The following is an 11,564-nucleotide window of genomic DNA, read 5'->3' on the forward strand; positions in this document are numbered from 1 at the left end:
AAAAAAAGAAAAAGGAAAGAAGGGCATCGGGTGAGGTGAGAGAGCAATGTGCTCAGAGCCCTGCAGCTCCCTCTCTGGCAGTCGACCTTCTGGTTAGCAGGGAAACTAGGGCATTGTTTCTATAGAATATAACAGATGATGACGCACATTTCAAACACAGAGTAGAAATTAAGGGAAACAGGTGAGAACAGGCAGCAGGTGCTTGTTCAATATTTGTAATTGTTCACCATTTGAAAATCATGGTGATGAGGCCAGGGAGGTGTGGGCACCCCTGAAACTCACATGGTGGAGGTCGAGAACCGACTCTCACAAGTTGTCCTCTGACCTCCACACAAGCATCCATGGCATGTGCCTGTGGGCACACGCACAGTAAATAAATGGACAGATGTGAAACAGTGACCACGTTGGTACTGCTGGGTAGGCAGAGGCTCAGTCAGAGGCACATACCTCGCAGGCATGAGGACCTGACCCAGAACCCAGGTTTGAAAAGAAAAAAAGCCAGATCTAGTAAAGAAGACCGGAAGAAGATGCAGGAGCCATAGCTGAGCACATGTGTGTTAAGGGTAGTGACAGGGTCTCAACGGCCAGTCTCATGGAGGGTGACAGCTTACACCACTCTCATAGTGTACCGGAAGGAAGAAAAAGAGAAGGGAGGAGGAAGGAAGGAGGAAGGGAGGGAGGGAGGGAGGGAGGGAGGGAGGGAGGGAGGGAGGGCGACTGGCTCTGGTGGTCATCCACTGGAACTGCTAACAGTCCGCCAGAGGAGTTATTTAATGTCTAAGCTATAATAGATTTCATAACAACTGCACATTTTTCTAACATCACTTTTGTTCCCTGTTACTACTGTGGGAGTTTTTGTGAGTACTGAGTTCTAGCCAGGTGTGAGAGTACACCCACCCAGCACAAAAGAATCAAGAGTTCAGAGCCAGCCTGGGCAGCATAGTGAGTCTAAGGTCCACCTGGTCTTCCTGTGGGCATTTGGTGGGTATATAGACAATTCCGGCTACTTGAACGGTATCTCCGTTCTGTCCCTTTGACTCACAGACCATTCACTAACACAGCATCTGACACTGTAACTTACCAGTAGTAACAACAACCCAGGGTGCCTTCCTTTTGAGGTGGGGGTCCATGCTGAGGATCAAACTCAAGCCACATGCACCGCGCACTCATGAGCACTAAACCACAGTTTTGCCACTCAGCTACAACTGGAATCCTCCCTGTGGTTAGTTTTGTTCTTAATTTGACCCTGTTTGCCTAGACTTTTCTGTTTGGCTTTGGTTGTCTGAGAGAAGGTCTCACACTGGCAGTCCTCTTGCCTCAGCCACCCAAGTCCTAAGGCTGCAGTTGGCTGCCACACCTACTGTGGTGGTGGTCAGAACTCTGCTCATTGCTGTTACTGTTTGCTAGGTTCACAATGGGCGTGGTTTCCCTCCAACTAGCCGTAAGCTTAACCACCCCGTGCTGGGGAGAGAGGTGTTACTTCAGCACTGTGGCTTGTCTGCACTTAAGAATCTTGTTACAATTTGTCCAACACACCATCTAATGACAGGGATGGTGTAAAGAAGCTAATGACAGATCAGAGGCTCCAGCACTCTAACTACACACCTGTCAGAAGCGGCTGCCTACTGGTCTGGAATTATGCTATTACGGTAATATCCCACACTAAACTTCTGAGAAACTCATGTTTTCATTTATTCATTAACAATGCTCATGAAATGTCTACTCAGTGTAAGGGCTACAACAAACATCAGTAGATGGAAGCCACCCTCCTTTGTGAGGGAAGCAGAAATTTAAATCACTTCTGCCAAATGGGACAGATGTCCTATTAGAGCAAGTTCTAGGGGGTGGTGGGTATCCCTGGGGAGGAGCTTCTTGTGTATTGACTTTGAGGTTCCTTGGTGCCATGACTGGTGGAGTTAAAGACAACACAAAATAAGGAGCAACGGAGATGTAACTTCACATACGCATAATTTTATTGCCAATTGGTTTTTATGTATTCAATCTAGAAGTCTCTTCCTAAAAACAGATGAGATGGAAGCCCACAAGCTCACTTTCTATTAGTTTAAAACAATTTCTGAGACCGTGCATTTTATGCAGTTTCCCTTGGCTCACAAATTAGGAGATAGGAAAAAGTTCAAGAAGATGCCATGGCCATCTGCCCAGCTTCTAGTGAGGACTCCTGGTGATTTAGCTAAGTGGAAAAAGGGAGCAGGAAGTACAGAACACAGTATTATAGAGGGGGTGGGGTGGGGGGGGGGGTCCAAGATCACTTTGTACTCGAGGGGTAAGCAATCCAGTCCTGTAAGAGAATTCATTAAGAAGACATTTTAATCCTCCTTAAAGGTGCAGGTGCCTCTCAGCCTCCACAGGAACTCTGCAGGGCGGGCACTAAGAATCACACCTCAAGTTTATCAACTATTTCTTTCCTACTTCACATCCGTGATGAGAGGGGAGCCGCAGGTGTGAGAGAACTGAGGGGCACCAGGCTCACTCTGCTCCCGCGTGTGCTCAGTTGGACAGGATCAATCCATCCTTCTGCCAAGAACCCTGGAATATAAACTGAAAAAGGGCAGGAGAGAGTCAGGACCGTACTCACTGGCTACAGGCAGCCCAGGGGTGCAGGGTTGGGTGTAGGGGAAATGACGCATTATAGCTTGCTGTACTTCCTTTGTGCTCTAGATGGCAGCAGCGGAACGAACTAGAGAAAACCTGTTTCCATAGGAACAGTCCGCGTCTACTACACACAGGGTGTTATTTGAAACAAGGGTCTTTAGGTTGTTTTCTATAGACACAGAGGTACTTCCGTGGCGTTTCAAGAGTTAAAAATCAGTGCACAAACATCCTTAAGGTTGTTCAACTTCCCAGGCCACCAATAATTGACGTCGATATGGATGCTCTCTTATACCGAGAATACCTCTGAGAGCCTCCTCTTAGTGTCTCACAGATTTACAGCTGAGACATCGACACTGGATGGGACATATAGTTTGAAAGTTGACGGATACCCCTCCAATGAAGGACCAAGTAATCGCATGAAAGAACAGAAAATGAGTCTGCAGGATGGTGGACCCGACCCATCACATCACAAGAAGGCCGAAAGCTCTCAAAATAGAACTTCCAGAGGACATAACTTACCCAGAGGTTACATTTTTGCTTCTCAAAGGTGCCATTTGGATCCAAGGTGGTTATCAATGGAATGGTTTTAGTTCTGCAATAAAAGGCATGCATATATATATATATATATATATATATATATATATATATATATATATTCTACCAACTGACTCAACGAGAATTAAGTCTTTCACTTTACCTTCATTCAGCTAGTGTCTTAAATAAACTACAAGGTTGGTTGATATTGTTTTTCTTATTCTTATGGGGTTGCAAACCCCTTCAGCTCCTTCAGTCCTTTCTCTAACTCCTGCATTGGGGACCCTGTTCTCAGTCCAATGGTTGGCTGCGAGCATCCACCCCTGTATTTGTCAGGCTCTGGCAGAGCCTCTCAGGAGGCAGCTATATCAGACTCCTGTCAGCATGCACTTCTTGTCATTAGCAATATTGTCTAGGTTTAGTGTCTGTATATGAGATGGATCCCCATGTGTGGCAGTCTCTGGATGGCCTTTTCTTCAGTCTCTGCTCCATACTTTGTCTCTGTATTTCCTCTTGTAAGTATTTTTGTTCCCCCTTCTAAGAAGGACTGAAGCATCCACACTTTGGTCTTCCTTCTTCTTGAGTTTCCTGTGGTCTATGGACTGTATCTTGGGTAATTTGAGCGTTTGGGCTAATACCCACTTATCAATGAGTTCATACCATGCGTGTGTTTCTGTGACTGGGTTACCTCCCTCTGGATGATATTTTCTAGTTCCATCCATTTGTCTAAGAATCTCATGAAGTCATTGAGACCCCCCCCCCAGAGCTCCAAGGGACTAAGCCACCATCCAAAGAGTACACAGGGATGGACCTATGGCTCCATGCACATATGAAGCAAAGGATGGCCTTGCTGGGCATCAATGGGAGGAGAGGCCCTGGTCCTGTCAAGGCTCAATGCCCCAGTGTAGGGGAATGTCAGGGTGGGGAGGCAGGAAGCGGTGGGTGGTTGGGTGAGGGAGCACCTTCACAGAAGCAGGGTAAGAGGGGAATGGGATAGGGGGTTTCTGGATGGGAAACCAAGAAAGGGGATAACATTTGAAATGTAAATTAAAAATATCCAATAAAAGAAAAAACCAAAAACTGCAAGACTCTGCTAAGATGCGCCTAACTGGACATGCACCTCCCCTGCCCTCCTAGCCCCCACTATGCTAATATGATCGGGAAAGTGTTCAGCGATGCGAAAGTGGAATTTTAATATTCTGTCTTTCCTTTGCTCCAATCATAGGTTCTGAGAGGGAAAAAACCAGAAAGGTGGAAGGGTTATGTACAAAAACAATCACCATTCTGTGATGTTAGCAGTGAGCCAACTGGAGGCGGTGTTTGATGAAGATGGCCGTGCAGTATCAGGCAGACTGGATCCAGTCATGGGTCCATATTTGTCATGTCCTCTGAGGGGTGCTGGGTATCCTCCAGTGGACTGTGAGCTGGGAACCTGACCTCCTTGTGACACTGTGATGTCAAGGTAAAGGGGTGAGGTGGGTGAAATGAAGCTTAGCTGGTAGATCACCTGCACAGCAAACACAACCCCCAGAACCACATCAGCAGAGTGGCTGGCAAACACCTTTAACCGCAGCACTCGAGAGGTAAAGGCAGGAAGATGAGAATTACATGGTCATCCTCGAGTATGTTGTGAGTTCAAGGTCATGAGACCAAGTATAAACAAACAAACAAACAAACAAACAAACAAACAATGTTAAATACTCATAGCTGTAAATGAACACACAAACACTCGGATGAGAACAGGAGGCAGAGAGTCATCAAGCACACACCACCACACCCATCTTAGACATTTAAGAATGTCTAAATTGCTAGGAAAAGCCCATGAGGCCTCAAGGCTACACAAAGAGCTACAGGCTACTGAGGAATGCCAAGCTATAGAAATGGCCTTCCCCAAGGAACAGCACATGGAATGATTATCCAGAACGGTCAGCCCTGAAAATACACATACAAGTAACACTATACACACTGAGCAGGCTGTGCTTGTGTATTTAGGGATACATACGTATATGCACATACATATAGGTATATAACAACAATTATGAAAAAGGCATGAATTTGAAAAAAAGAAAGGGTTATGTGGAGGGTATAAAGGAAGGAAAAGGGAGAGATAAATTACATAATTATAACTGCAAAAAATAAAAGTACTTTTTGAACTTTTTATGGGTTCTTTGTGAATTTCACACCATGTACCCCAATCCCACTCATCTCCTCTTCTCATACCCAACCTCCACCTTTGCAACCTCCCCCTCAAGAGAGAAAAAAATCTCATTGTGGAAGTTGTAGTGGGTCACAGTGTGTCTCACGGTACACCCTTTAGACCACACTTCTTTGCCTGCAAATGTTCAATGCCATGAGTCTTCTGGTCTGGTATGAAGCCTCCTGCTTCTGCTACACTATCAATACTGGACCTCCTCTGGGAGTCCTGTTATTACCCTATGTCATGGAGATCCCATAGTTCTGGATCTGTAGGCCCCTTCACAACCTCCAGCAGTTCATCCATGGATGTTAGGTTAGGGCCAATTCAAAGCCTGGATCTGGGCCTAGGAGGTATCTAAGCTTCTCACCACACCAGCCATCTGTACACACACCACAGAGGTGAGCTCTCCTGCTCTGCCCTGGCTGGCCCATCCAATGCCAAAGCCAGCAAGAGTCAGAGCCAGTCAGAGCCAGCTCTCCTCATCTCACACCCTTGGGGCTGGCTCATTGGTGTCTAAGCCATCAGGGCCAGCTCTATTGTGCAGGGCCCACTCTCCTGAGTGTTGCAGTCAGTGAGGGATGGGGCCAGTTCCCCTACTCTCATGACACTGGGGCCAGCTCTCCCACCTGCCACAGGTAGAAAGGGACAAGAAAGGGGAGGGGGCATCTCTGCACAGCAGAAAAGAGGCAGGGATAGCTCTCCTGTGTCCATGCCCTCAGGGCTGGCTCACCTTCAGTGCCCACATCTAAGGCCAGTCCTACTGTGCTGCTGAGTAGAGGTATAGGACCTGCTCTCCTGAGTGCTACAACAGGTAAGGGTAAGGGTCAGCTCTTCTGTTCTCATGACCCCAGGGCCACACCCCCTTATCCATGCCAATGCACCTGCACCAGAGTAGCATGCATGGCAGGGCCAGCTTTCCCATGCTCATATTGTCAGAGCTGGCTCACCCACAACTCCCAAAATGTGGGGGGGCTGGCTCTCCCCAGTACTGCAGCTGGCCAGCCCTCCCACAATGCCCAGGCAAGAGATGAGGCCAGTTCCGTACAGCCCTCACACATTAACATGTCCCCAGGCAGCAGCCCAAACTAGGAACTGGACATCTTCCTGGTCTTTGGAGGTAACAGATCCCTGCTTCTGCAGGGCCATGGACACATATGGTCCCCAGTGACATCACAGTCTAGGGTCCCACCATGGTCCCAGGTGGCATCACTGGCTACTCACATCAGACTGTTCCTCACTACCCTCCAGTCTCCAGTTCTGCCTCTCTTCATTGTGCCCACATCCTTCTGCTTCTCTTTCTCTTCCATTTCTCCATCACTTACTTGCTCCTCTTAGTGGTGCCTGGGGTCCCTGAGTGTCTGGGGTCATCTCAGGAGTGGTCTCAGGAGCGCTGTGCCCCGTCCATGGATTATGGCACCAGACAGGTGTTTTCTCTGGCATGGTCTGCCACCACCATCCTCCAGGCCTGCATGATGCTCAGAGCCCATGGCACCAGGCTGGTGTTTGTTTAGGCTTGCTTTCCTCGGGGAGCTTACATTATTGACCATTCAGATGTTTGCAGGTCAGAACACTGAGCATAGACATGGCCTCTCTCCTCTCTGCCACCTTCTGATACACACCTAATACAGCAGCAACCCCCGTGAGACCAGAATAATCACTTTATGAACCACAGAATCTTTCCTATCACTCAGTCATAGGAAGCATCCAACCCAGGAGGTCAGTTTTTTCTCAAAGTGGGTCTGACTACTGATCATTGGAAATCTGCCCTAGAAAGAGAGGGCCACATTGCTGCTTCAAAACCTTGGTGAAACTGCTGGAGGCTTGTCCAGACATTTGAGTGCTGCCATGCAGTTTGCGTGAAGCTCCACAGAACTGGTAATAATGATGACACCGAGTATTTCTGATAATCTTAGAATCACTTCCCCAAGGATCCAGAAAAAAGGTCATTCTCTCTTGCATGGTCAAAATGCCACTTTCGGTTTGAGATGTCTCAGTGGGTAAAGGCTTGCAAGCCTAGTGAGCTGTGTTCGAGGACATGTAAATAGGAATGAAGAGTATCACCTCCATAGAGTTGCCCTGCCACCTCCACAGGGGCTCCATGTTACAGGTATACACACACTCACATACACTCACACACACTCACACACACTCACACGCACATATACACACATACACACATGCACACATACACACACACTCACACACACATATACACACATACACACACACTCACACATACACACACTCACACACTCACACACACATATACACACATACACACACATGCACACATACACACATGCACACACACTCACACACACTCACACACATATACACACATACACACATGCACACACACTCACACACACATATACACACATACACACACTCACACACTCACACACACACGCACACAGACACACATACACACATGCACACACACTCACACACACATACACACACACACGCGCACACACTCACACGCACATATACACACATACACACACATGCACACATACACACACACACTCACACACATATACACACATACACACACACTCACACACTCACACACACGCACACAGACACATACATACACACATACACACATACATATGCACACACATACACGCACACACACATCATGTGCACTCACAATAGAGAATAATTATGTTGTCAATTATTTTAGTCTCTGACATTCCTTTCTGTCCATCTCTTTATACCCTCTCTATCCTGAAACCACTTTGAATATGCTGGCCATGAGATTCTGGTCAGTGGCATTTCTTCTGTGGAGTTCCGTCAGTCTCTTGCAGCTTCCTGAGACACCTGTCTCTCAGGCATTGTGGAGAGTGACAGGCATTCTTACTCTAGCCAAGTCTTTGATTGCAGGAAAAAACTTCTATGATTAAATTCTTTTATAAGCCAAGGTGGTCCCTCAAGTCAGCTTTTATCAAATACAAAATCATCAGTAGCAAAGTTAGTACTCATATCCACTTGGAAGGATGATTTCTGAACTTTGACCTTTCGGCATCTCTGGACTTGGGAGAAGAGTGAAGAGTCGCAACACAGCTGTGTGTTCTTCAAGTACTTCTATGACACGAAGTACTGGGGCACCTCTGAGAGGCGTCTCTTTCACGACCCTGCCTGTCGTCCACCTGCCAGCCAACCGTTGTGAAGTTCTCCTGCTCTGCTCTGTCCTACTGGGCAGGACAACAGGCCGAGCATGGTAAAAGGAAGCAGGATCTGGTGTGCTGGTGTGCTGGGTAGACTGCACTGTGCGGTCGTGGTGACTGATACATTGGCTGTAGTTCCTGACTTGATTGTAACTGGCTGTATTTCAGCTCCTTTAGACCTTGCGTTCTGTGTTTACCTACCCCTTACCCTGTGCTCACTCCAACAGAAATAACAGTGACAAAAAAATAATCGGTTACAAGAGTGAATTCTCTTCCTTAATCCTGTTCTCGTTTTCTCTTTTAGTGTGTGTTTGAAGGGCTGGGGTGGGGACAATGGGTGGTGGCGATGGTGTAGTATACATTGTGTGTGTGTGTGTGTGTGTGTGTGTGTGTGTGTGTGTGTGTGTGTGTGTGTGTAAAGATAATATCGTACCCTCTGATGTCATCCTCAGCTATGCTGTCTACCTCCTGTCAAAACAGGGTTTCTCACTGACCTAGAGCTCAACAGTTAGTCTAGACTGGCTGGCCAGTGACTGTCAGTGCTTTAGGTAACAAGAGTACCCCATGCCTCCTGGAATCTTTAAATGGGTACTGGGGATCAAACTCTCACGTACTTGCCAGGTAAGTACATTAATACTGAGACATCCTATGGTCCCTGACATGTGTGTGTGCGTGCGTGCATGTAAAGTTTATATAATTTTAAGGCTTTAAGACATTTTTAACAGCTTGATAATTACTTATAAAAATATAGTTATAATGGCCAACAAGAATCAATTTCTCCTGAGTCAGTCTGGGCCCAAAGGTAGGCATTGTTAGTGCATTCCCTCTGGTGTGGGTAATGGACAACCTCAGCCCTGTTTATACCAGTCCAAGTGACACCATGGCCATTTACAGAATACTCTAATAAAAGTGTTCAAACAACTTGACTTGTTTAATTAATGTGCCTTTCAAATGATCAGCTTTTTAATTTAAGATGTGCCAGCTAGTAAATATTGAAGGCCACAACAGAGAAAGCTGTGCAGATCTGTGTACACCAATTCCTGGCAGTCATGTGCTTCCCACACCAGAGGAAAGAACTTCTGAACTATGCAGAGCCCAGGTCCTCCGCGGTAGCTGTGTGCTTTTGAAGATGACACTCACATAGAGCTCGACCCCTAAATCTGGGGCTGTATCATAGCAACAAGACTTTTAACCATCCCCAGTCCTCTGGAAGGAAGCAGCAGCTGTTGTAAGCACAGCAGACGGACTTGCTGAATCCGTGTGGGTTCAAAAGTAAACTTTGTTAGTGTGTCTTTCAAACTAAAAGCACACAAGGAAGGAAGGAAGGAAGGAAGGAAGGAAGGAAGGAAGGAAGGAAGGAAAGAAGGGAGGGACAGAGGAAGGAAGGAAGGAAGAGAGGGAGGGAGGGAGGGAGGGAGGGAGAGAGAGAGGGAGAGAGAGAGAGAGAGAGAGAGAGAGAGAGAGAGAGAGAGAGAGAAAAGAATTTAAATTAGTAATCAGGTGGCTGCTGTGTGAGTTCACTTATGGTTACACAGGCTACATAGCTTTGGTTCATATAGTTACGTTTGTGCCGTGCCACACTGTGCTACCATGGCTCTGTAGTATAAGATGAAATCCTGGTGTTAATGGTTTCCTAGTACTCTTTTTCCCCCCTGAGTAAGCTGGCTCCACCAGCTGGTGCCCATTTTCATCAATAAAATCCATCAACCAACGGTGGGTTGAAGCTGTGTGCGGGGTGCGGGGGTGCGTGCCTAAGTCCTAGTGCTCGGGAGTCTTGGGAAGGAGAATGGTGGGGAGTATGGGACACACTTGGCATACTTACCGAGTTCAAGGCCAGCCTGAACTAGAGTGTGACATCCTGCCTTAGTTACTATTCTATCACTGATAAAACCCCATGACCAGGGCACCTTATTAAAAAAAAATGATTTATCTGAGCTTATGGGTAAGAGTCCATCCCATCATAGCATGGAAGTATGGCGGCAGGCAGCAGGCGGCAGGCAGCAGGCGGCAGGTGGCAGGCGGCAGGTGGCAGGCGGCAGGTGGCAGGTGGCAGGTGGCAGGCAGCAGGCAGCAGGCGGCAGGTGGCAGGCAGCAGGCAGCAGGCAGCAGGCAGCAGGCGGCAGGCAGCAGGCAGCAGGCAGCAGGCAGGCAGCAGGCAGCAGGCGGCAGGTGGCAGGCAGCAGGCAGCAGGCAGCAGGCAGCAGGCAGCAGGCAGCAGGCAGCAGGCAGCAGGCGGCAGGCAGCAGGCAGCAGGCAGCAGGCAGCAGGCGGCAGGCAGCAGGCAGCAGGCAGCAGGCAGCAGGCGGCAGGCGGCAGGCGGCAGGCAGCAGGCAGCAGGTGGTAGGCAGCAGGCAGCAGGCAGCAGGCAGCAGGCGGCAGGCAGCAGGCGGTAGGCAGCAGGCAGCAGGCAGCAGGCAGCAGGCGGCAGGCGGCAGGCGGCAGGCAGCAGGCAGCAGGCAGCAGGCAGCAGGCAGCAGAGCACACTGGGAATGGGTATCAGGCTTTTAAAACTTCAAATCTGGTCTTTGAGGCACACCCTTAACTGTGGAACTGTAATGGTCCAGGAATTATAGAGGAAGGGTCGAGGAGAGCTTCAACCCCGGCTACCTCAGGTAAAGATGGCAGGCATTGGCTCTCCCATCCTCCCAGCCTGGTGCCATAAAGCTGCCTCCCCACCATCCACCTCAGTAAGAGTTTATTGCCAGAACAGTCACTAGGCTTCACTCCTTGTTTGACATATTAAGGTTCCTGCCTCACCCCAACCAGAGTATGCAGATGAAGCATCTTTCAACACTCCTGTCCTGGCCAATGGGACACAGCCACATAAACCTTGCCTCAGAGACCCTGGCCACCTTCCCAGGGGCATAAAACCCTCTTTTTCCCTGCACCCCCTTAAACTGAACCAGTTCTCTAAAGCTGTTCCCAGTGTGTGTATTCTTAGCCCAAGCATTCACCCCCAACCAAGGCCTACATTGCACCCACCCGCCACAGCTAAGCATCCCTCTCTCCAGCTCAGCCTGGCTGGCTACCCCAGGGGGAGAAGTGGG

At 48.4% G+C, this 11,564-nt stretch overlaps 1 long non-coding RNA gene and 1 other non-coding gene across 2 annotated transcripts; both read right to left on the minus strand.

The window, feature by feature from the left end:
* Nucleotides 1-2,310: 2,310 nt before the first annotated feature.
* Nucleotides 2,311-5,834, minus strand: LOC108350240 (uncharacterized). Its single transcript, XR_001837004.3, has 3 exons — nt 4,428-5,834; nt 3,133-3,205; nt 2,311-2,559 (listed from the first exon to the last, which is right to left on the minus strand). It is a non-coding gene; the product is annotated as an uncharacterized LOC108350240 (long non-coding RNA).
* A 1,037-nt stretch (nt 5,835-6,871) lies between these two features.
* Nucleotides 6,872-7,003, minus strand: LOC120101341 (small nucleolar RNA SNORA17). Its single transcript, XR_005501708.1, has one exon. It is a non-coding gene; the product is annotated as a small nucleolar RNA SNORA17 (small nucleolar RNA).
* Nucleotides 7,004-11,564: the final 4,561 nt, after the last annotated feature.

The sequence above is a fragment of the Rattus norvegicus genome, chromosome 2 (genome assembly GCF_036323735.1).
Source record: "Rattus norvegicus strain BN/NHsdMcwi chromosome 2, GRCr8, whole genome shotgun sequence".
In the NCBI taxonomy this organism is placed as follows: domain Eukaryota; kingdom Metazoa; phylum Chordata; class Mammalia; order Rodentia; family Muridae; genus Rattus; species Rattus norvegicus.